At 44.9% G+C, this 22,676-nt stretch overlaps 1 protein-coding gene across 4 annotated transcripts in view; it reads right to left on the minus strand.

The window, feature by feature from the left end:
• PRMT8 (protein arginine methyltransferase 8) overlaps positions 1-22,676 on the minus strand; it is a 202,916-nt gene that overhangs the window by 153,900 nt on the left and 26,340 nt on the right. For 3 of the 4 annotated variants that reach the window (XM_063639947.1, XM_063639949.1, XM_063639948.1), the window contains exon 2: positions 11,671-11,809. The gene's annotated coding sequence lies outside the window, so the exon portion shown is untranslated. Of the gene's footprint in view, positions 1-11,666; positions 11,810-22,676 lie in introns of all 4 variants that reach the window. The other variant, XM_063639950.1, reaches the window with a different exon arrangement.

Below are 22,676 nucleotides of genomic sequence, written 5' to 3' on the forward strand. Positions count from 1 at the left end.
CATATCTGGAGGCCTCTGCCTTCCGGAGGTCATTCTGCTTCTTTGCCTTCAGCCCCACGTTGAAATAGTCCCCAAGTGCTAGTAACTCCAGTTTGGTGCCCTCTCTGATACTGATCTCTCTCTCTCTGTGCCCACTCTCACTGCTTCGGATCAGGCCCCCACCCTGGTCAAGTCGAACCACTGCTGTAACTCTCACTGGTCTCAGTCTTGCCTCCTCCCAGCCCATTCTCTGAAATGCAAAAGGGTATTTCTAGAACAAAAATCTATGTCACTCCTCTGTCTAAGGGCTAGCCATTGCCTTCAAAACCAAATCTAAATTCCTTAGCATGACACACAAGGCCCTCCTGCAGGATCTGGATATTCCTCGTCTCTAAAGCCTCAAGTGTCTAACTCCTGGCTAACTCCTCTCATCTCTCCAGAGTCGAACAGCCCCACCTCCAGCACACCTGCCTGGCATTGCCCCAGCTTCTGGCTTGAAACTCTTTCCAAGTGCTCCAAGAGGCCCCCCAGCCTCACTGATCTCTACTCCTGCTGATGCTGTATTAGATTGTCCCCCACTAGGCTATAAACTCCTTGTCTTTAGCTTCTGTGTTTCCAGCAACTATCATAGTGCCTGGGCCTTAGCAGTTGCTCCAGAAATGTTGGATGGATGAATGAATGGACAAGTAAACGAATGAATGAATTTTCTACTCTGTGGGTCAACCCTGTCTCAAGTATATTATAGTATGAATAATTCTTGCTGCCAAACTAGAAAGGTTCAGAAAATGCGAGTACAATTAAGTGACATGAAACTACGTCACTTGACAAGTTTAAAATGGGTAGGGAGTAAGGTAAGGGAAGGGGACTTAAGGTTTATTTGGTAGCTACTTATGGTTTCCTGGTAGGCATTTTTTTAAATGTTATCTTAGTTAATCTCCATAAGAATACTCCGAAATCAATACTGTCTTCATTTACAGATTTGGAAAGAAGGTATGAAACAATCAACTTGGTTGTAAGGGAGGAGACCACCCCTCATATTGTCTTATCCCCAATTTCTGCCTCCAAAGAAAGAAGTAAAAACTAAAAGGCAGAAATGGAATTCACGGGCAGATAGCCCAGCACTGTGCCCTGGACCTGGTAGTTAAAAATCAACCCCTGACCTAACTGCTTGTGTTATCTATAGATTTCAGACATTGTATGGAAAAGCGTCATGAAAATCCCTTCCTGTTCTGTTCCGTTCTGATTACCGGTGCATGCAGCCCTCAGTCACGTACCCCCTGCTTGCTCAATCGATCACGAACCTTTCACACTGACCCCCTTAGAATTGTAAGCCCTTAAAAGGGACAGGAATTGCTCACTCAGGGAGCTCAGTTTTTAGAGACATGAGTCTGCTGATGCTCCCAGCTGAATAAAGCCCTTTCCTTCTACAACTTGGTGTCTGAGGGGTTCTTGTCTGCGGCTCATCCTGCTACATTTCTTGGTTCCCTGAGCAGGAAGCGAGGTGCATTTCTTGTTTCCCTGACCGGGAAGCAAGGTGATTAACAGTCGAGGCAGCCCCTTAGGCGGCTTAGGCCTGTCCTGTGGAGCATCCGTGTGGGGGACTCCGACCAGCCTGAGTGATGTGGATCCAAAGAGCCCTCCTGGGTAGGCAGTTGCCCCTGTGGACCACCTTGCCAGAGCAGCGTGTGGCAGGCCTCTGTGGAGGATCAACACAGTGGCTGAACACTGGGAAGGAACTGGCACTTGGGAGTCCAGACATCTGAAGCTTGGTAAGACTGGTCTTTGGAACTTGCCCATTCCATTTGAGTGGAAGAATGACCTGATCACCTACGATGTGCCTGTACCGGCACTTTGGTTTTAGTTTTTGACTTGACTTGGATTGCTTGATACTTTGGTTTTGGTTTTGACCTGGTTTGGATTTCTTGATACTCTGATGGTTTTGGTTCGGGTTTGGTGTAAACTGTAAAAGTGTGTGTGTGCCCTTTTTACCTGTTCTTTGTTTTGTGGTGTGTGTGTGGTGTGTGTGTGGTGTGAGCATGGTGTTTTGTCTCGAGGAAGTATGGGTCAGGCACAAAGTAAGCCCACCCTACTAGGAACTATGTTGAAAAATTTCAAGAAAGGATTTAAGGGAGATTATGGTGTTACCATGACACCAGGAAAACTTAGTAACTTTGTGTGAAATAGACTGGCCAGCATTAGAGGTGGGTTGGCCATCAGAAGGAAGCCAGGTCCCTTGTTTCAAAGGTATGGCACAAGGTAACCTGTAAGCCAGGGCACCCAGACCAGTTCCTGTACATAGACACTTGGTTACAGCTGGTTTTAGACAACCACCTCCCTGCCCCACCCACGGTGGTTGAGAGAACAGCAGCATAAGCGGCTGGCAGAAGCAAGGAAAGACCAGCAGAGAGAGAGAGAGGAAGAGACAGAGAGACAAAGACGGAGTCAAGGAAAGACAGAGAGAGAGAGAAAGAGAGAGGCAGAGAGAAAGAGACAGAGGCAAAAGAAAAGTCAAAGAGACAGAAAAATAGAGAAAGAGAAAAAGGGAGAAATATACAAGTAGTCAAGAAAAAAAAGTGTACCCTATTCCTATAAAAGCTAGGGCAAATTTAAAGCCTATAATTGATCATTGAAGGTCTTCTCCATGACCCTGTAACACTCCAATACCACCCTGTTGTCAGTGTAAACAAGGGCATAGCCCAAAAGCACTGAGGCCACTGACAACCTGTAGCCTTCCTATCAAAAATCTTTAACCCAGTGACCCGCAGCTGGCCCAGAGGCATTCAGTCTGTAGCGGCAACTGCTTTGCTAACAGAAGAAAGTAGAAAAATAACTTTTAGATGAAACCTCATTGTCAGCACACCTCACCAGTTCGGAAGTATCCTAAGGAAAAAAAAAAGGGTGGGCGGGGGGGGCGGCAAAAATGTAGCTTACTAACTTAAAAATCTTAAAGTATAGGGCTATTGTGTTAAAAAAAAAAAAAAAAGAAAAATATGATTTAACATTAGCCACTGAAAATTCCCGTAACCTAGCAGGTTCTCTAACAGGGGATCTAAATCTTGATTACCATACAAAGGTCTGACCAGACCTAAGAGGAACTCCTTTCAGGACAGGAAGATAGATGGTTCCTCCCGGGTAATTGAAGGGAAAATAAAAAAGCCATCTATACCAATTCTAAGTTAATTTGGACTAAACAAAGTCTTATTAATAACAAAGGATAATTGAAATCCCAAACTTAATATTTTCAACAAAAGTAAAGTTTGCTAGAAGTTAACAGTGTAACATGTATTACAGTAACTTCTAATCTTGTGGCCTTAGACAATCTAGTCCACAGACATAAGGGAAGTTCACTTTGGAAAAGAATGATTATCTTCGAAAAAAGGGGGAAAAAATGGGGGGAGCAGAATTTATGTTAAAAAAAGTTATATGGTAAATTCTTGTCCTGAAATAAATTAACTAGTTGTTTAGAATATATATATTTATAATAAGTCAGAAAGCTGAGGCATGTCAAAGAATTATCTGCAAAAGTTGTGAAAAAAAGTTATAAAAAAAGAATTTATGCAAGAAATGTTACATAATTTAAAAGTAATTAGGCCTCCCAAATGTAAAACTATTGAAAAAAAAAACAGTTTATGTGCAAGGTGTGTAAGGAAAGTAAAATATACCTCTGGTAATAGAATTATAAGAAGGCATAAGAATGTGAATTTTTACCTACATTAAGTGGTTAAAAAAAATTGAAGGTCTAAGCAAGTTTTAAAACGTTAATTGTAAAGAAAATTCTGTGTGCAAACATATTGGCTAAAGTTAAAGGGGTATCATCCAGTTCTTCTGTGAACTGAACATTAAAATAAAAATGCAAGGGATTTTTCTTAAGGCACTAACCTGCTCTTTAACAAAAACTATAAAAGGTTAAAAAGAGTCTATAAAAATTTTACCTTATGGTCAGACATTAAAAATTAAATATGTCTACAAGTTTTTATTAAAACTAAGTTTAACATTAATAACACACTAATATAAAAGTGAAATTTAGCTTATCTGGTATAAAAATCATACAGAAAACATTGTCAAATATAAAATGGTGTTTGGCTTTCTTTGGTCTAAAAAACTAATAAAAATAAGTGCTAAAGGAAATTTCTCAGAACGCACCAAGGACTATAAAGTCCACTGCTGATGTCCCCACATTTAAAACAAAAGGTCAATTTCTTAAAAATTATATACTTGGTTTAGCACATGTACCACCCCTAGAATTTCTGGTAAACCAGCACCAGCCTGACGATCACGTTCTCATCAAAGGGTGGAAAGAAGGAAAACTTGAGCCAGCCTGGGAAGGACCCTACCTTGTGCTGCTAACCACCGAGACTGCTGTTCATACAGCAGAAAGGGGATGGACTCATCACACCCGAGTCAAGGAAGCACCACCCACTCTAGAGTTGTAGGGCATAGTCCCAGGGGAAAACCCTACCAAATTAAAGCTAAGAAAAATTTAACTCTCTTTCATCTATTCTATGATTGTTTCTTCCTTCCTCGCTCTACTGCTGACCATCTAGTTATTAACATAACCAAGTCAATTTCGCCTCAAACTATTGCATTTAATGCTTGCCTTGTTATACCCTGTGGGGACTTGCCAAGTCAAAGACAGCTCTCTACTTCAGAAAAGCACCTCTATCCCTCTTGACTCTCCTCAGACTGGGCATTAGTAAATTAGGACCATTTAATCCAGGGAGATTTCAATAAAGACCCTGGTATCAACAAGTAGTCTTGCCCCCCAATGTAGAGCTTTTATGCCATAGTTGGTCCAACATTCTGTGGACCACTAAAGAGCAAGGATGGACTGCCCCAACCAGTTTTTGTAGTTTCCTAAAATCATACATTCATTTTACTAGAGGATCATAGAAGTCAAAGACTTAAAACAAACTTTGGCAGTTAAGACAGGATACCAGGATGTAAATGCCTGGTTGGAATGGATCAAATACTCTGTCCACATGTTAAGCAAAAGCAATTGTTATACTTGTGTGCACGGCAGGCCAGAGGCCCAGATTGTCCCCTTTCCACTAGGGTAATCCTCCAGTCAACCAGGCATGGGCTGTATGGTAGCTCTTTTCCAAGATTCTACAGCCTAGGGTAACAAGTCTTGCCAAGCTCTCTCTCTGCTGTATCCCGAAATCCGGCACCCTGTGGGTCAGCCCCCGAGGGCCATCCAGCTTCTGTCTCCCAACATTAAGTTCACTTCGTGTCTCTCACGACAGGGAGGAAACTTAACGTTCCTTGGAGACCTGAAGGGATGCAGTGAGCTTAAGAATTTTCAAGAGCTTATCAATCAGTCAGCCCTTGTTCATCCCTGAGTGGATGTGTGGTGGACCTTTACTGGGCACTCTGCCGAATAATTGGAGTGGCACTTGTACTTTAGTCCAGTTGGCTATCCCTTTCACCCTGGCACTTCATCAACCAGAGGGAGAAAAATAAGACATCATAAAGCGAGAGAAGCCCGTCTTTCGACACTCATGTCTATTTAGATGCAACTGGAGTCCCACAGGAAATACCTGATCAATTAAAGCCCAAAATCAAAAAGCTGCAGAATTTAAGTCAATATTTTGGTACGTGACAGTTAATAAAAATGTAAACTAAATAAACTACATCTATTACAACCAACAGCAACGAGCTTTTCATGAGTTAAAAGAAAAATTCATGTCAGCCCCAGCCCTGGGGCTACCTGACCTGACAAAACCTTTTACACTATATGTGTCAAAGAGAAAATTTTTTTAAAATGGCAGTTAGAGTTTTAATCCAGACTGTGGGACCCTTGCCGAGGCCGGTGGCCTACCTCTCTAAACAACTAGATGGGGTTTCTAAGGGTTGGCCCCCACGTTTGAGGGCCTTGGCAGCAACAGCCCTGCTAGCACAAGAAGCGGATAAGCTAACTTTTGGACAAAACCTAAACATAAAGACCTCCCATGCTGTGGTGACTTTAATAAATACCAAAGGACATCAATGGCTAACAAATACTAGACTAGCTAGATACCAAAGCTTGCTATGTGAAAATTCCCACACAACCATCGGAGTTTGCAATACCCTGAACCCTGCCACCATTCTCCCGATATCAGAGAACCCAGTTGAACATAACTGTATAGAGGTGTTGGACTCAATTTATTCTAGCAGGCCCAACCTCTGAGACCATCCTTGAACATCAGTAAACTGGGAGCTGTACGTGGACAGGAGCAGCTTCGCCAACCCTTGCAAAGTGTCTCTGAAGAAGATGACAAGCCCTTCTCCAGTCACACCCGGAAGCTGACTGGTCCACGCATGGCCAAAGCATGAGGAAACTCATCGCAGGACTCATTTTCCTTAAAATTTGGACTTGTACAGTAAGGACTTCAACTGACCTAGGACTGTTCCCAGTATATACATCAAGTCACTGCTGCAGGACAAAAGGTTGCTACAGTCCTATTATTTTATGGTTATTTTAAGTGTACAAGGACTCTAAAAGGAAATTATTTCTTTAATGTTCTACAAGGTATGTAGCCCAGGAAACGACCGGCCAGTGTGTGTTATGACCCCTCTGAGCCTCCCATGTCCACAGTTTTTAAAATAAGATTAAGGACTGAAGACTGGTAGGGACTCATAAATGATACAAGTAAAGTATTAGCTAGAACAGAAGAAAAAGGGGTCCCAAATGCATAATCTTGAAATTTGATGCCTGTGCTGTCATTAATAGCAGTAAGTTAGGAAGGGGATGTGGCTCTTTTAATTGTGAAAAAGGCTATATGACTGAAAATAAGTACATTTGTCATGAATTAGGACTCTAAAAATGAATGTGGATGCTGGTCTTGTGTCATTTGGGCCACTTGGATAAAAAATGAAAAGGATCCAGTCCACCTTCAGAAAGGAAAAAGTAGCCCTTCTTGTACTAAAGGACAATGTAACCCCTTAGAGCTAGTAATAACCAATCCCCTTAATCCTCGCTGGAAAAAAGGGGAGTGTGTGACCTTAGGAATCGATGGGGCCAGGCTGGATCCCCGATAAATATCTTAGTTTGAGGAGAAGTTTATAAACACTCTCCTGAGCCAGTGTTTCAAACTTTCTATGATGAACTAAATGTGTCAGTACCAGAAATTCCAGGAAAAACAAGAAATTTGTTTTTGCAGTTAGCTGAGGATGTAGCCTGGTCTCTCGATGTCACCTCGTGTTACGTATGTGGAGAACCTGTAATGGGAAATCAATGGCCATGGGAAACCCGAGAATTAGTACCTACAGACCCAGTTCCTGACGAATTCCCGGCTCAAAAAAATCACCCTAATAATTTCTGGGTCCTAAAAGCCTCAATTATTGGACAAAGGCAAAGGTGATTTCTGGGTCAACCAGTCAGGTGAAGGTGTCATTTCAAAGAGATTTGTTTTCCATGCAAATTTCCCTTCCAGTATGTTACAGGGAGTCAGATTTCTGCTCTCTACAAGGAAGGAATTTATGGCCAGGATGACAGGGGATGCCTACAGAAGCAGAGGGAGACAGCACCAGCTCCTTGCCCCTTGGCCGGGATAGTGGACAGCAGAGTGCAAGCTTCCAGAAGGCGGGTGATGAAACCAAAAGGCCTCAACAGGCACCTCCTGTCCTTCCTGGTGGTCCTGATTCACTTGAATAAGTGTTGAAAGGATTAAAAAAAATGCTTTTGCTTTAGCTTTTCCTCAGCCTACACAGAGATGACAAGGATGTGAGCTTTTAAGGATGGTTTGAGAAGATGGGCTTAAGATTTGAACTACCAGATATCAGGCAAATCAGCCATTGCTACAAGATCTTTGGAGTGTCATCTCTATTTTCTGGCCAGAAACCGGCAGCACCTTTGCCCAAGTTCTGGCAGGCATCCAGGAAGAATGAAGTATGCAACAAGGCGAAGATGAGCTTTATTAAGTTTAGGACAGCTTAGAGGAGACCCACAGTGGGTAGCTCCTCTCTGTGGGCAGGTCCCCTGATGTCTGCTGCTCTCAGCACAGACAAGGCCCTGGAGAGGGTTGCTCCTCTCTGCAGCTGGTAGTCCCCACATCTCTGCAGGGCTCTGAAGCTCTCAGCAGAGACAGTATTTCCTCTCTGAGCTGGTCTTCTCATCCCATCATCTCTACATTCTCTGCCCTGCTCTGGCTGAGCCTGGGCTTTAGTGGACCTCAGAGGGGAGGAAGTGCATGTTGATTGGTCCAAGGGTGGCCATGGGCTGGTGGAAGAGGCACCACAAGTCCCCATCCTGCTCTGTGGGACTGGCAGCCCAGCCCTCAGGCTTCAGGCCCTCCCCGGCCTGAAGGAGAGGCTTTACCAGGACCTACCCTTTTCCACCCAGGAATCTGTCTGCCTCCCATTGCCATTCATGGCCCTGAGGCTTCACCCCAACCCTGCTCTGAGCCTTCAGGGAACAGTAGGGGAAACCTTCCTGGGCCCCCAAGGGTGCAGGCTGCAGAGATGCCTGTGTCCTGCACCCGGGAGGGTGGCCGCAGCTGCACCGGAGGATCTCCCACCCCACCACCTCGCAAGGTGCGGGGCTCCCACTTGTCTCCTGCCTGCTCCATGGAGCTGGAGGCCCAGGTCTGCAGCAGTGGGTCCAGCTGCACCTGGGAGGGCAGATCCTGCCTTCTCCTGCCACCTCCCACAAGAGCACAGGGAGACTTGAATCCACAGCCGCAGCTTGGGTGGCTGTAGCCTTGCCCAGGAAGATGGGGCTCCTTCCTGATCCACAGAGCAGGAGGCCTGGGTCTGCAGCGCAGTTTGGGTGGCTGCAGCAGCACCCAGGGAGCTCTCGCTCCAACTCAGAAGGGGGGTGGCTCCTACAAGCTCCATGGAGAGTGCAGCCCCAGCTGCGCCTCCCTGCAGCAGCTGGCATGATGGCAGCACCTGCTGCTATCATTATGACTTCCTTCCCCTTCTCTGCCCCTATCTGTCCAGCAGGAACACCAACATTTTGCTTGGAAGGAAACATAGGAACTTTCATATTCACTTCCTTTAAATTCACTGGTACTCTGTGTATAATCAAATAAACTTATTTGGTTTAAATGGAATATTTTTGGTATAGATGATTTTTTTAAATCAATCAAATTGCCCCCCTTCCCTGCTGTGCACCTTGATGATCTGATGTCTGGGATCCACAGACAGTGTGACTGTGCCCAGGGCCCCTCATCAGTTTGGTCTTAGATAATAGCAGGTGGCCAGTTGATTTCCAGGTCAGACAACCAGGGAGCTGTACCCCAGCTTTGCTTGTTAATTACCAAGATCAACCCATGCAGTTCCAGAGAGGCAATTCCCATGAAACAGTGGGACATTTGTCCAGTGTTCTGTGGGGGATTGCATTTTTTGCCTGTTGAAATGGCTGATAAAGGAGAGAGTGGCAGTGGCCCAGACCCCAGAACCACAGCCCAGTGGCCTGACACCTCAGAGGCTGGTGGGAAATAACAAGCACCGAAGAAAAGCTATAATTAGAAATGCACTTGGGGATCATTTTACAGGTGAGAAAACTGAGGCCCAAAGAGCTGAAGGGAATGCAGGCTGCTGGGCTGCTCCGTAACTCAGGTGGACATGTACCCCTTCCAGCGTCCCAGATCAGAGCCCTTTCCCTATGGCCCCACCCCACCCACTGCCCCCTGGAACCAGAAGCCTCCATGTAGGCTGGCCCCTGGGAGTGCACTGAGGAGGGGGCCGTGCTGGAGCCCACCCCAGTGGCAGGCCAGCAGCGCAGTGGTGAGTTTCCCTGCAGCAGCAGAGAGAGACCTTGCAAACCACCTCAGCAGCCTCAGCCTCCATCCCCTTGCTGATGGCTCTGAGTTCTTTGTGAGGTTAATGGTTCTGCTTTTGCATAAGTCAGCCTGACAACCTGCTCCTTCAAAACATTAAAACAAAACCAAAGTGCTGTGATTAAATATGGTGTCTTCAAAGTGCCTATTTCCCAGAGATGGCAGAGTCAACCGGGAAGGGAGCCAGGGTGAGGACTCAACAGCAAGTCCTATGTGTCCCCAGGGACACATTTCAGGCTCTTGTGTCTCGAAGTTTTCCAAAGTGGCCAAAACAACAGCATTTGGGTAATGGGATATGAAAACCATGTCTTTTATATGTGGCCCAGACCATTTAACATGACAGATGGCTGGAGCCCAGTCTCCCACCAGTCCTGGCACCAGCTCCTGAGGACCCAGGATCTAAGCAAACAGATATGAGCCCCTGGATCCACCGCCCCACCCCCCGGCAGGATGGCGATGGCTGGAGAGCAAGTGAATCTGCTTCTGCTGCTCTGCCAAGTGAAGCCCAGACCTTAGCCTGGAATGTGCCTACCCCAGAGGAAGCCAAGGCCAGAGCATGGCTTGCAGGAGTGTCCCTCTGTCCCACCAGATAAAAATGACTTGGGAGGTTGCCAAAGCCAGACTTGAGACCCGACAGGCACAGCACAGAAATAAATGTCTGCTCCTCAATGCTAATGATCTATGGGAATGGACATGTGCCTTTCCCCATTTTAAAAAAACAATTATGTTTTTAAGCTAAATTTAAGACATGGAGGAGGAGGAGTGGGAGGGCTCTCTATTGGTAGAAAGTCTTATATTTTCCTTGTCCTTTCCAAAGCATAGTCACAATATCATCTCCTCCCAGTGGAATGCCTGATATTTGATATGATTTTTGACTCGGGTTCCAGCTTGATTGAAAACATGCAGTAGATGCTGTGCTCCCCGTCCCAGGGCTTCACCCTTCCCCACAGAACTGCACTCCAGATTCACTGAAGCAGCCCCAGCTCCACGTTTTGCATCTCCCTCACTGCCCTGTGAGTAGGTGAGTATTTGAGTCAAGACTCGGTTTCATCTATCCACAGAAATGGACTCTGGTCAGCTAAAGAGCACAGATGGAACTTACTGGGAGGAAATCAAGCTGTTCTCAGACATGACTAGAAAGCATGGAAGAAAGCAAGTTCATGCTGCAGCAAGAGACTGAGCTGGACACCGCGGTGACCGCCCCCACTGTCATTGTCACTGCCACCCTCCCAACCCACTGCCTCTACTGGAATGATTCTCAATGGGGCCTGCACCTTTGCATTACTCTTAAGATGCAAAGACCTAGGCATGAACACCTCACTCTCTCACTGCTGGGAGGCTGTCACAGCATCTGGCTTTTTCAGTTTATCAGTAGGAAACAGTCCACTCCCACCATGGAGGCTCATACAAAGAGGGTCCCCAATATGGAAGGGGGTTCATAGGCTGTGCAACCAAATCAGACAAACAGACATCTGCACAGCAGGTCAGCTATTATCCCCATTTCACAGATGAGGAAACTGAGGCCCATGGCTTCATTACATTAAGTGACTCACTCAGTATCACATAGCCAGTAAGAAATGTCACACCTGTTATGGGTGGCTGTGCTTTGGTCACCAAATCAGGATAAGCCGTCTGGAGAGAGAGAGAGTTTTGAGTCTGTGGCCTTGCATTGATGGACAACACCCACCTCTGAGGCTCATGCCAATGCTCTTGAGTTGAGAACATCCCATATGAGGGAGGTTCTTCCATGTTGGCCAATGGTTCAGTACAGCCAGGCTCAGCCTTTCTCTGTCTCTCTCTCTCTCTTTCCCCTTTCTCCCCTCTTTCCTCTCTCCCTCTCTTCCCCCCTCCCTCTTCCTCCTGCTCAAACCACCCCCCCATTCCTGTGATCTTTCTTGGCTCCCTCTGGCTCCATCACCAACGTACTCACAGCATGATGAGGTCAGGGAACTAAGCGTCCTTTTGGCTGGGGAGCTGTGTGAGGCCATGCCCTGGACAAGCCGGGAGACGGGACGCGAGCCTTGTGATGAGGTGTCTGGGCTTCATTTAACTCGAGGCCATTGAGAGCCCTGGAAGGGTTTTCAGCAAGAGAGTGATCTGATTAGGTATTTGGAAGTACAGTGGATAGGAGGGAATAAAGAATGGAGGTGAAGAGGCTAATTAGTAGGCTGTATGGTAGACAGAGAGTGGTAGCAGGGATGGAGAATAGTGAGCAAATCAAATACTAAACAGATGGAATTCAAGGTCTTGGTGATTGCTTAGGCAAGGGGCGGGTGGCGAGGGGGCAAAGGGGAGAAGTCAAGCTGCTTGGGAAGCTGGGAGCTCAGCAGTGTCATTTGCCAAGAGAGACAACCCAGGTAGATGAGGAGGTACAAGAAAGCATGCAGCTTCAGGGTTCGAGGGCTCAGGAGGTACGTCTGGAAGCAGATAGGTCAGATACAGCTTTCTCCTTGGTCAACAGATCGCTCCCCTTCCTGCCTCTCTGTTCCTCCAGCTGAAGGCTGTAGCCAGTCAGCTTCCACCTTCCTCACTCGGTATTGCAAAGCAAGTTATCTAAGCAAGGCGGAAGCCCCTGGCAGGTAGCAGCACAAAGCCAAGATACCTAGGCTCTCCCGTCAGCTCAGCTGCAAACCAGCTTTGTGACCTTGAGCAAATCCTCCCTGGGTCTTGGTTTTCTGGCTGTCACTACCATTCCAGGGTTTTATGGACGAATATTTGAGGAGGTGAAGTGCTATGTAAATGTTTACTGCTAATAACAAACCATCCACAAAACGTCTGTGTATCGCCTGGGCAACCCAACGGCTTTAAAAATCTTAAGTGGCTCTTGTTCCTCTGATTCATCGCATTCTATGCATTTAACTTCCAGAACAAATTTAGCCCTCAAAATATCTTGGTACATTTTCTACCCACCCTTTAACATTTAAATCCTCCATCTTCCATGCCACTTCACCATTTCTGCACACCTGTTCCCCAACACACCCTCATCCTTTTCCTCTTCAAGCAACCAGCCCAGCCCCATCCATCCTTCCTCCAGAGGAGGCAAAAACCACCGAAGACACTGATTTCCTGGGTCTGATCCAGCCACGACCCAAAAGAGAAACTGGCAGAGCATCTCAGGTGGGGAGGGGAAGTTAGGACCCAGTAAAGTGGGGTGAGGTAGCTAGAGTCAAAGTTGACAACTGGAGTAATTCCCGCCTCCACACACAGAGCGGGCCTGAAGCCACAAGATGGGGGAAGACTGCAGCAGGATGCCCCTTGCAGCATCAGTATCAAGCCTTTCTGATGGTTGGCTAGAGCGCTGGCATCAGCAGCCATGGGCTGGACCCAGTATCAAGCCTTTCTGATGGTTGGCTAGAGTGCTGGCGTCAGCAGCCATGGGCTGGACCAGCTTGTAGGATAGGACCAGCCCATCCTGTCGCCCATGTGGAGCAGAAGCTCATCAAAGAATGATGAGAACCAAGGTTGGCACTGTCCTGCCAGAGCATTTGCCTTAGCCACACTCAGGCCATGCCCCCTTTTCTTTTTCAGCAAAAAAACCACCTCTAAAACACCTTGCAATTCCAAGTTCTTAAATACAGGGCTTAGAATAAGCTGTGAAGGTTGCTAAGGAAAGGGCTGAAGAGCCTTTCAAGGTGTTTGCAGTTGAGAAATGGAGAACTCAGAAATGTCTGCTTCCCCTGGCAACCTCAGCCTCGAACTCTTCTGCACTTGGCTGGAGCCTAGATAGGAAAATCGTTCAGAACAGCAGATGCTGCCATCCTGAAAGCTAGAAAGAATGATAGAAAGTGTTTATTGAGTACTTGCTGTGTGCCAGGAGCTGCTCTAAGTATCTTGCATGCATGAACTCATTTAATCCTCACAACCTATGAAGTAAGTATGACCATTATTCTTCATTTTACCAGTGGGGAAATGCAAGTACAAAGAGGTTAAATAACTGGCCCCAAGTTCCCCAACTGGTAAAGAGCAGAGCTGGGATATGAAACTAGGCAGTTGGCTTCAAATAAGGCCTCTCTGAAGATAGAGCACACTCACGGTCACCCTCAAGGCAAAACAAGTCAAGTGCATGGGATTTTTGTCTCTTCTTCACCTCTTCTCTTCCCAGGTGCCATTCAAAGTTCCTTCAATAATGGGAAAAATAATCCCGTAAACCTCACTGGAGTGAAGTACGAGTGACGATATGGAATGAAGACCTGGTGGTGAAGTTTCAGGAGCTGAGTTCCTGAGTACAGGTCATATTTCAAGCTGGGGTCAAATTACCAACCCTCTTTAAATTATATTACACTACTTCAGTGATACAAAAAGTTCCTCCTGCCCTACCCAGCTCCTCTTTCTCACCCTCCCCAAACATTTATATCACCAACATGAGATGCTTTGGATGCCTTTTAAAAGCTACTTCCAAAACCCACAGGGTCCTCATTCTTTCGTGAATAACACAAGAGCTGGATGCTCCTCTGCATTCTCAATAATTTCTTGAATTAATTCATGCTGCATGGCTCCCTTTTCCACAAATTAATTCCTATGAGCCTAGCCTCTGAGAATCTGCCAAAATCCCCCAGCCAAGGAAGGCAAGATTTGTTCTCCCTCCCCATCCCTGTGTTGCTGTCTGAAATCTAATCACAACAGCAGCTAATTCTAATATGATAGACTCCAAATCCTTTCCCCCAAATAAACCTCTGTGTGGCAACCAAGAGACTCCAAAATTTACGAACTCCACATTTCTCATTCAGACATACTTGGTTTATAAATTTCCTTGGCTTCCCCATTCTATTACATGCCTCTGCTCAGGCACTTAATGGAAGTCATCAAAAACCTGAAAAACTCTGGTTTTTTATATTTTTAGTAGAGACAGGGTTTCACCATATTGGCTAAGTTGGTCTAGAACTCCTGAGCTCAAATGATTTGCCCACCTCAGCCTCCCAAACTTCTGGGATTACAGCCATGAGCCACCGCACTCATCCTAAAGACTGCATTTCTCTACTATTAAAAACATTACCATGATAAACATCTTTATCTTATTTATTCTATGTGTATTTTTTTCAGAGAAATTCCTAGATGTTAGATTCTTTTTTTTTTTCTTCAACTTTTGTTTTAAGTTCAGGGGTACATGTGCAGGATGTGCAGGTTTGTTACATTGTTAAACGTGTGCCCTGGTGGTTTGCTGCACAGATCATCCCATCACCTAAGTATTAAGCCCAGCATCCATTAGCTATTCTTCCTGATGCTCTCCTTCCCCCAACCCCTCCAATAGGCCTCAGTGTGTGTTGTTCCCCTCACACTAAATGTTCTCATCATTCAGCTCCCACTTATAAGGGAGAACATGCAGTGTTTGGTTTTCTGTTCCTGTGTTAGTTTGCTGAGGAAAATGGCTTCCACCTCCATCCATGTCCCTACAAAGGACATGATCTCAATTCTTTTTTTAGGCTGCATAGTATTCCATGGTGTATCTGTAGCATATTTTCTTTATCCAGCCTATCACTGATGGGCATTTAGGTTGAGTATCTTTGTAACAGAATGATTTATATTCCTTCAGGTATATACCCAGTAATGGGATTGTTGGGTCAAATGGTATCTCTGCCTTTAGGTCTTTGAGAAATTGCCACACTATCTTCCACAATAGTTGAACTAATTTACACTCCACCAACAGTGTAAAAGTGTTCCCTTTTCTCCACAACCTCACCAGCATCTATTGTTTTTTGACTTTTTAATAAGAGCTATTCTGACTTGCATGAGATGGTATCTCATTGTGGTTTTGATTTGCATTTCTCTAATGATCAGGGATGTTGAGCTTTTTCTCATATGTTTGTTGCCCAAATGTATGTCTTCTTTTGAGAAGTGTTTGTGTTCTTTGCCCACTTTTTAATGGGGTTGTTTGTTTTATTCTTGTAAATTTGTTTAAGTTCCTTATAGACTATGGATATTATATCTTTGTCAGATGGATGGATTGCAAACATTTTCTCCCATTCTGTAGGATGTCTGTTCACTCTGATGATAATTTCTTTTGCTGTGCAGAAGCTCTTTAATTAGATCCACTTGTGAATTTTCACTTTTGTTGCAATTGCTTTTGGCGTTTTCATCATGAAATCTTTGCCCCTGCCTATGTCCTGAATGGTATTGCCTAGATTCTCTTCTATGGCTTTCATAGTTTTGGGTTTTACATTTAAATGTTTAATCCAGCTTGAGTTAATTTTTGTATATAATGTAAGGAAAGGGTCCAGTTTCAATTTTTGCCATATGGCTAGCTGGTTCTCCCAGTTCCTATTAACTAGGAAATCCTTTCCCCATTGCTTGTTTTTGTCAGGTTTGTAAAAGATCAAATAGTTGTAGGAGTGCAGTCTTATTTCTGAGCTCTCTATTCTGTTCCATTAGTCTATGTGTTTGTTCTTGTACTAGTATCATGCTGTTTTGATTACTGTAGGTTTGTAGTATAGTTTGAAGTTGGGTAGAGTGATGCCTCCAGCTTTGTTCTTTTTGCTTAGGATTGTCTTAGCTATTTGGGCTCTTTTTTGGTTCCGTATGAATTTTAAAATAGTTTTTTCTAATTCTGTGAAAAATGTCAATGGTAGTTTAATGGGAATATCATTGAATCTATAAATTACTTTGGGCAGTATGGCCATTTTCACGATATTGATTCCTCCTATCCATGAGCATGGAATGTTTTTCCATTTGTTTGTGTCCTCTCTGATTTCTTTGAGCAGCGGTTTGTAGCTCTCCTTGAAGAGGTCCATCACGTCCTTTTTTAGCTGTATTTATTCCTAAGTATTTTATTCTTTTTGTAGCAATCGTGAATGGGAGTTCATTCATGATTTGGCTCTCTGCTTGCATGTTGCTGGCGTATAAGAATGCTAGCAATTTTTGCACACTGATTTTATATCCTGAGACTCTGCTGAAGTTGCTTATCAGCTTAAGAAGATTTTGAGCTGAAACAATTAGGTTTTCTAGATATAGGATCGTGTTATCCTGTATCAAACAAATATAGAGATAATTTAACTTCCTCTCTTCCTATTTGAATACTCTATTTCTTTCTCTTGCCTGACTGCTTGGCCAATACTATGTTGAATAGGAGTGGTGAGAGGAGGGCATCCTTTTCTTGTGCCAATTCTCAAGTGGAATGCTTCCAGCTTTTGTTTATTCAGTATGACATTGGCTGTGGGTTGGTCATATATGGCTCTTATTATTTTGAGATATATTCCTCAATACCTAGTTTATTGAGAGTTTTTAACATGAAGTGATGTTGAATTTTATCAAAGGACTTTTCTGCATCTATTGAGATAATCATGTGGTTTTTGTCTTTAGTTCTGTTTATGTGATGAATAATGTTTATTGATTTGCCTATCTCTTTTTTTTTTTTTTGAGACGGAGTTTTGCTCTTGTTGCCCAGGCTGGAATGCAATGGTGCGATCTCAGCTCACTGCAACCTCTGCCTCCCAGGTTCAAGCAATTCTCCTGCCTCAGCCTCCTGAGTAGCTGGAATTACAGGCATGCACCACTATGCCCGGCTTATTTTTTTTGTATTTTTAGTAGAGACAGGGTTTCTCCATGTTGAGGCTGGTCTCGAACTCCTGACCTCAGGTGATCTACTTGCCTCGGCCTCCCAAAGTGCTGGGATTACAGGCGTGAGCCACCACACCTGGCCGATTTGCCTATCTTGAACCAACCTTGCATCCCAGGGATGAAGCCAACTTGATCCTGGTGAATAAGCTTTTTGATATGCTGCTAGATTCACTTTGTCAGCATTTTATTGAGGATTTTTGCACCGATGTTCATCAAGGATATTGGCCTGAAGTTTTCTTTTTTATTATATCTCTTCCAGGTTTTGGTATCAGGATAATGATGGCCTCCTAGAATGAGTTAGGGAGGACTCCCTCCTTTTCAATATTTTGGAATAGTTTCAGTAAAAATGGTACTAGCTCTTCTTTGTACCTCTGGTAGGATTCAGCTGTGAATCCCTCTGGTCCTGGGCTTTTTCTGGTTGGTAGGCTATTTATTACTGCCTCAATTTCAGAACTCCTGATTGGTCTTTTCAGGGATTCAATTTCTTCCTGGTTCTGTCTTGGGAGGGTGTATGTGTCCAGGAATTAATCCATTTCTTCTAGGTTTTCTAGTTTATGTGCATAGAGGTATCTATAATATTTTCTCATGGTTGTTTGTATTTCTGTGGGGTCAATGGTGATATCCTCCTTATCATTTCTGATTGTGTTTATTTGATTCTTCTCTGTTTTCTTCTTTATTAATCTACCTAGTAGTCTACCTATTTTAGTAATTTCTTTCAAAACAAGAGCTCTTTGATTTGTTGATTTTTTTGGAGGGTTTTTCATCTCTTTATCTCCTTCAGTTCAGCTCTAATCTTGGTTATTTCTTGGTTTCTGCTAGCTTTGGGATTTGTTTGCTCTTGGCTTTCTAGTTCTTTTAGTTGAGATGTTAGGTTGTTAATGAGATCTTTCTAGCTTTTTGATGAGGGTATTTAGTGCTATAAATTTCCTCCTAGATGTTGGATTCTTAGGTCAAAAGTTATGAGCATTTTTAAAGCCTTCAATAGATTTTGACAGTTGTCATAACACTGTTACTCATTAATCAAGCCAAAAAAAAGTTTCTTCTATCTGGCCTTGGGGTATAGTCATAGATCCTCTATGAGTCAGACTCACATGCCCACTCCAGCCTATGCCCTTCCCCAAATCCTTGTATCATTATGAAGATAATCTTTATAATCTGCATCCATGATGAAAGTTCTATGGGTTGTCCAACTTAAACTAATCTCCAAAGTATATAAATTGCACGTAGATAAGAAGCCTACGTTATTGAGGGCCCTCCCAAGGGAATGAGGGAGGAGATGCTGTAATGGTTGTCCCTAACTTCACTGTGAGGGAGAGCACAATTCACGACATTGACTCCCCCAAGGACATCATTTCAGGTACAGTTATGTTCCTGATATGGTTTTCTGTACACAAGAGGCTGATGATGTCTCTGGGGCCCGGCTCCCTTCCACTACATCATTTTAGTAAATTATAGACAAACCTGCTGCATCTCAGCAGAGGAATACTGGTTTTTCTTCCCTGAATGCAGTTGAAAGAAAACTGGGGATACTGGTAGAAGTTTCTCCCTTCACTCCCCAAATTGCAGCCTTCTTGCTTAAACCCCCTGAAAGCTTGACACTGGGGATTCTCTGAGCCACTCTATTTTTGCCCCTCTCCAGCTCCCCAATCCCCAACTTTGAAAGCTACTTGCTGGTAAAAGGGTTGTTCATCTGCATCTGTGTCCTGTGGGTTCCTGATACCTAAGTGTTCCATCTAGAGTGAGTTACAGTGACCATAACCCTAGAGAAGAAACACTAGTGAGCAGTGCTCAGGCCTGCTCCACAATGAAGCAACAGACGTATGGTGGGGAGTGCCGACGAGCCATTTCAGTTAACTTAGACTAAGTCAGAGTGAAAAGGTGAGAGGGTGAGACAGTCTTAGCTGTTCAGAGTCAAGGCAGGAAGTGGACACCTTAACCTCTAGCCTGGGATCAAGCCCATTCCTTCAAAGGAATGGCTGACAGCTTTCACTCTGACATGGACTTTCATCTCCATCCTCCCAAGGACATTCCCCCCCCCCACCATGAGCAGCCCCACCGCATATTTAGAACCCAGTGTGGTTCATTGTCAGATCTATCAGATGACCTCAGATGACTGCCTTTGCATTCCCTGTGCCTGGTGAGCCTCCTAACGTCATCATGACCGACCCCGGGCTTCCAGGCTAAATAGTAATGGAGCTACGTGCCACCCAGGGGCACAACACATCATGTCTTGACTCTACCAGTCTCCTCCAGCACAGGAGAAGAAATGAAGTGAGCCCGGGAAGCTTATGGCTGATTGATTTTACATAAGGGCTGGATGGTTGGATGAGCAGCGTAATGAAGTCATCACCACTCCTGAGCTGGACACAGGCTCCTACTGGAACGCACCTGAGTAAACCACTAAATCTTTCACTGTGCGATGTCTGAGGGCTCCACAAAGGGGAATCCCCAAAGTCTGCTGTGAAGGATGAGATCAACTCTCTTTCTGAACATGACAGTATTTCTACACACTAAATTGACACAATAAACAGTGCTGTGTTGTAGCCACACTGTGAGGCACTGCCTCCCATACCCAGCACCATTCTTGGCTTTCTCCACTGTACTCACTGGTTGCAAGCCAAAACCTAATGGGCTGAATCCCACCTTTGAAAACGGCCCTACCCCTGTAGAATCCTGCAAAGGCCCCCCATTACCTGCAGTATAAAATCCAAATTTCTTAGCTTGACATGTAAGTCATTCTGTGATGTGGCCCCAGGCTGTAATTCTGGCCTCTGATGCCACTGTGTGTCTCCTCTCATCCTGCATACAAGAAACATTGGTCTATGGTATTTTCTTAATTTGCCCTGCACTTTCACGCCTCCAACCCTTTGCTCCTGTTCCTTGCTTGGGAGCAATAGCCTTCCTCTCTATTTGTGGATAGGCTTCTCTTGCTTCTAGTCCTAGATTAAAAGGCACCTGCTCCATTAAACACCCTTCATTCATCAATTCAGAGTGAATTTATCTGCCCTCTGGGTCCCCATCTGCACCCTAGTTCAGTTGGTTTCATTCTGCACTTGGTTCTGCATTTTTCATGTGCTCATTCATTTGATGGCCATGTATTGAAACGTCTACCATGTACCATTACTGTGCTTGGCACTGGGAATATATACATGGTTCCAGTGTTGAGAACCTCACAGACTAGAGGGGGAGACAGATATGCAAATAGCTGTGGTACAGGATAACATGGAAAGTCAGATCACATCCCTCCTCTGCCCGAATCCTCTGGTGGCTTCGCATTCCACTCAGATTTAAAGCCAAGGTTATAACTACGACCTACAAGACTTCACATAGCCTAGCTCTGGTCACTTCTCCGAACTCTTCTCCCATCACTCTCATCTGTCACTCCAGTGACCTCCCCACTGCTTGTCCCACACACAGCATGATTTTGCCCCGGGGCATTTGTGCTGGCTGTTCCCTCTCCCTGAGGCATTTGTATGGCTGCCCCCTGGCTTCCTTCTAGCTTTTTGTGAAATGCCATCTTCTTAATGAGGGCTTTACTGGCCACCCATCTCCCTGACCCTTCATATATACCTTCCTAAGCATGTATTCCGCAGTACACACTATGCATTTTGCCTATTTATTGCTCATAGTTTTCCCCTCCAGTGGATTGCAAGCTCTGTGTCAGAGGCATTTTTATCTGCTTTGTTCCAGTGAACTATCTGGAACAGCATCTGGCACATAATAGGTGCTCATTAAAGATCTACCGAATAAATAAATCATGGGATGAGTGCATGCTATAGGAGATGGGAGCAAGGGCAAAAGAAGGAACAACTCTGGTGAATCCCTCCAGAGCCCACTTGTCAGAGCCCAGTTAGTTCCTATAACTGAACAATTCAGACCCAGGAAATGGCCTATACCATTGGCCTCTCCTGCTAGTGTAATTGGCAAAATACTAAGTAGCCTATGTGGCCTGATCCAGAGTTATTCGCTCAGCCCAAAATATGAATGATGCGTCTACTATGTGCTCAGAGGTGCTAGGCTCCGGAGGCTCAGTGGTGAACAAGTCTGCCTGTTCCCTGACCTTATGGAGCTTATAATCTAACGAACAGCAAAAGGAATGAATGACATGACCATAAATTGTAACAAGTGATAGAACTCCTGCCCAAGTCACATCCTCCTGGGACAAAGAGGCAATTTTCCTTAGTGGCTAGGAGTGTGGGCTCAGAAATCACACTGCTTGATTCAGTCCTAGTGCCATATTTATTAGCTGTGTGACCTTGGGTAAGTAACTTACCTTCTCTGAGCTTCTGTTTCTTCATGTGCAAATCGTAATGGTAGCTACTATTAGGGTTACTGTGAGGATTAAATAGGTGATCCATAAACAGACTGGTACAGTAAAATGTCATTCAATTGTCACAGTTGTTAAGGAAAGGAGGGCTCACTTGGGAGGTCCAGCATAGCCCAAAGCCATGCTGTATGAAGTCATTACATCAGTTCACTGATAGGTAAGCAGATGTTTCCTAATTGGCCTGAATTGTGCCATCGGTCAGCAGCAGGAACAGAAAAAAGCAGCCAGAACTTTTCACTGCCTTGGTCTAATCAGTACAGCATACTCCTTCCTTCCAGCTTGTGATGTGATTATTCCCTTGTGCAGAATAAGATTCGGGCTTAGTTTAAATCCCATAACTAAGAGCACATTATGCAGTGTACTGAGCAGCAAGTGGGAAGATCACAGGGCCTCCTGCAGCTGGAGCTGCAATTAGTGCCCTAGGGCAATTGTATCCTGGCTTCTCAGCATCCTCACCACTTCTTCTCCCCACTCTCTCTCCCCACGCCCAGAAGCACAGGTGTCTCTGAACACTGGGCAGCCTTGGAGGAGGCTCAAGCTCTCTTAACTGAACCACGCCAATAACAAGCGTTAGGCTCCTGAGGGCCTGCAGCGGAGGCAGCCACCCAGCTGCATCAATTAGTCCTGAGTCTGATCGGGTGTGTTTCTGGGTCCCTTTAGAGTCCCCCCAAAACTCATCAACCAGCCATGTTCTGCCCTTCCTTTGCTTCCCATACTTGCCCTCCCTTTCCTCTGGGAAGACTAGCAAAAGGAAAGGGAATTCCAGGAGCGTTCTGAGTAATGGAGCTATGCTTTGGGTAGCTCCCCAGCAAACTCCCAAGCAGCCGCATAATTTCAAAGCATCCTTCCCTTTTCTGTGTCCCCAGGGCAGTAGATGAGCGTTGCTCTAGTGCTTAGCACATCCGATCATGGTGTAGATTATATGCTTCCCCTCCCCTCACCTAAACAGTGGCCTCCTTCAAGGCTGACACTGTGTTTCTTTTTGCTTCATACCCATTAAGGCCAGCACAGGATCTGGCATATGGTAGGAGGACAATAAATGCTATTTAAGAATGAAC

Source organism: Symphalangus syndactylus, chromosome 5 (genome assembly GCF_028878055.3).
Source record: "Symphalangus syndactylus isolate Jambi chromosome 5, NHGRI_mSymSyn1-v2.1_pri, whole genome shotgun sequence".
Taxonomy (NCBI): Eukaryota; Metazoa; Chordata; class Mammalia; order Primates; family Hylobatidae; genus Symphalangus; species Symphalangus syndactylus.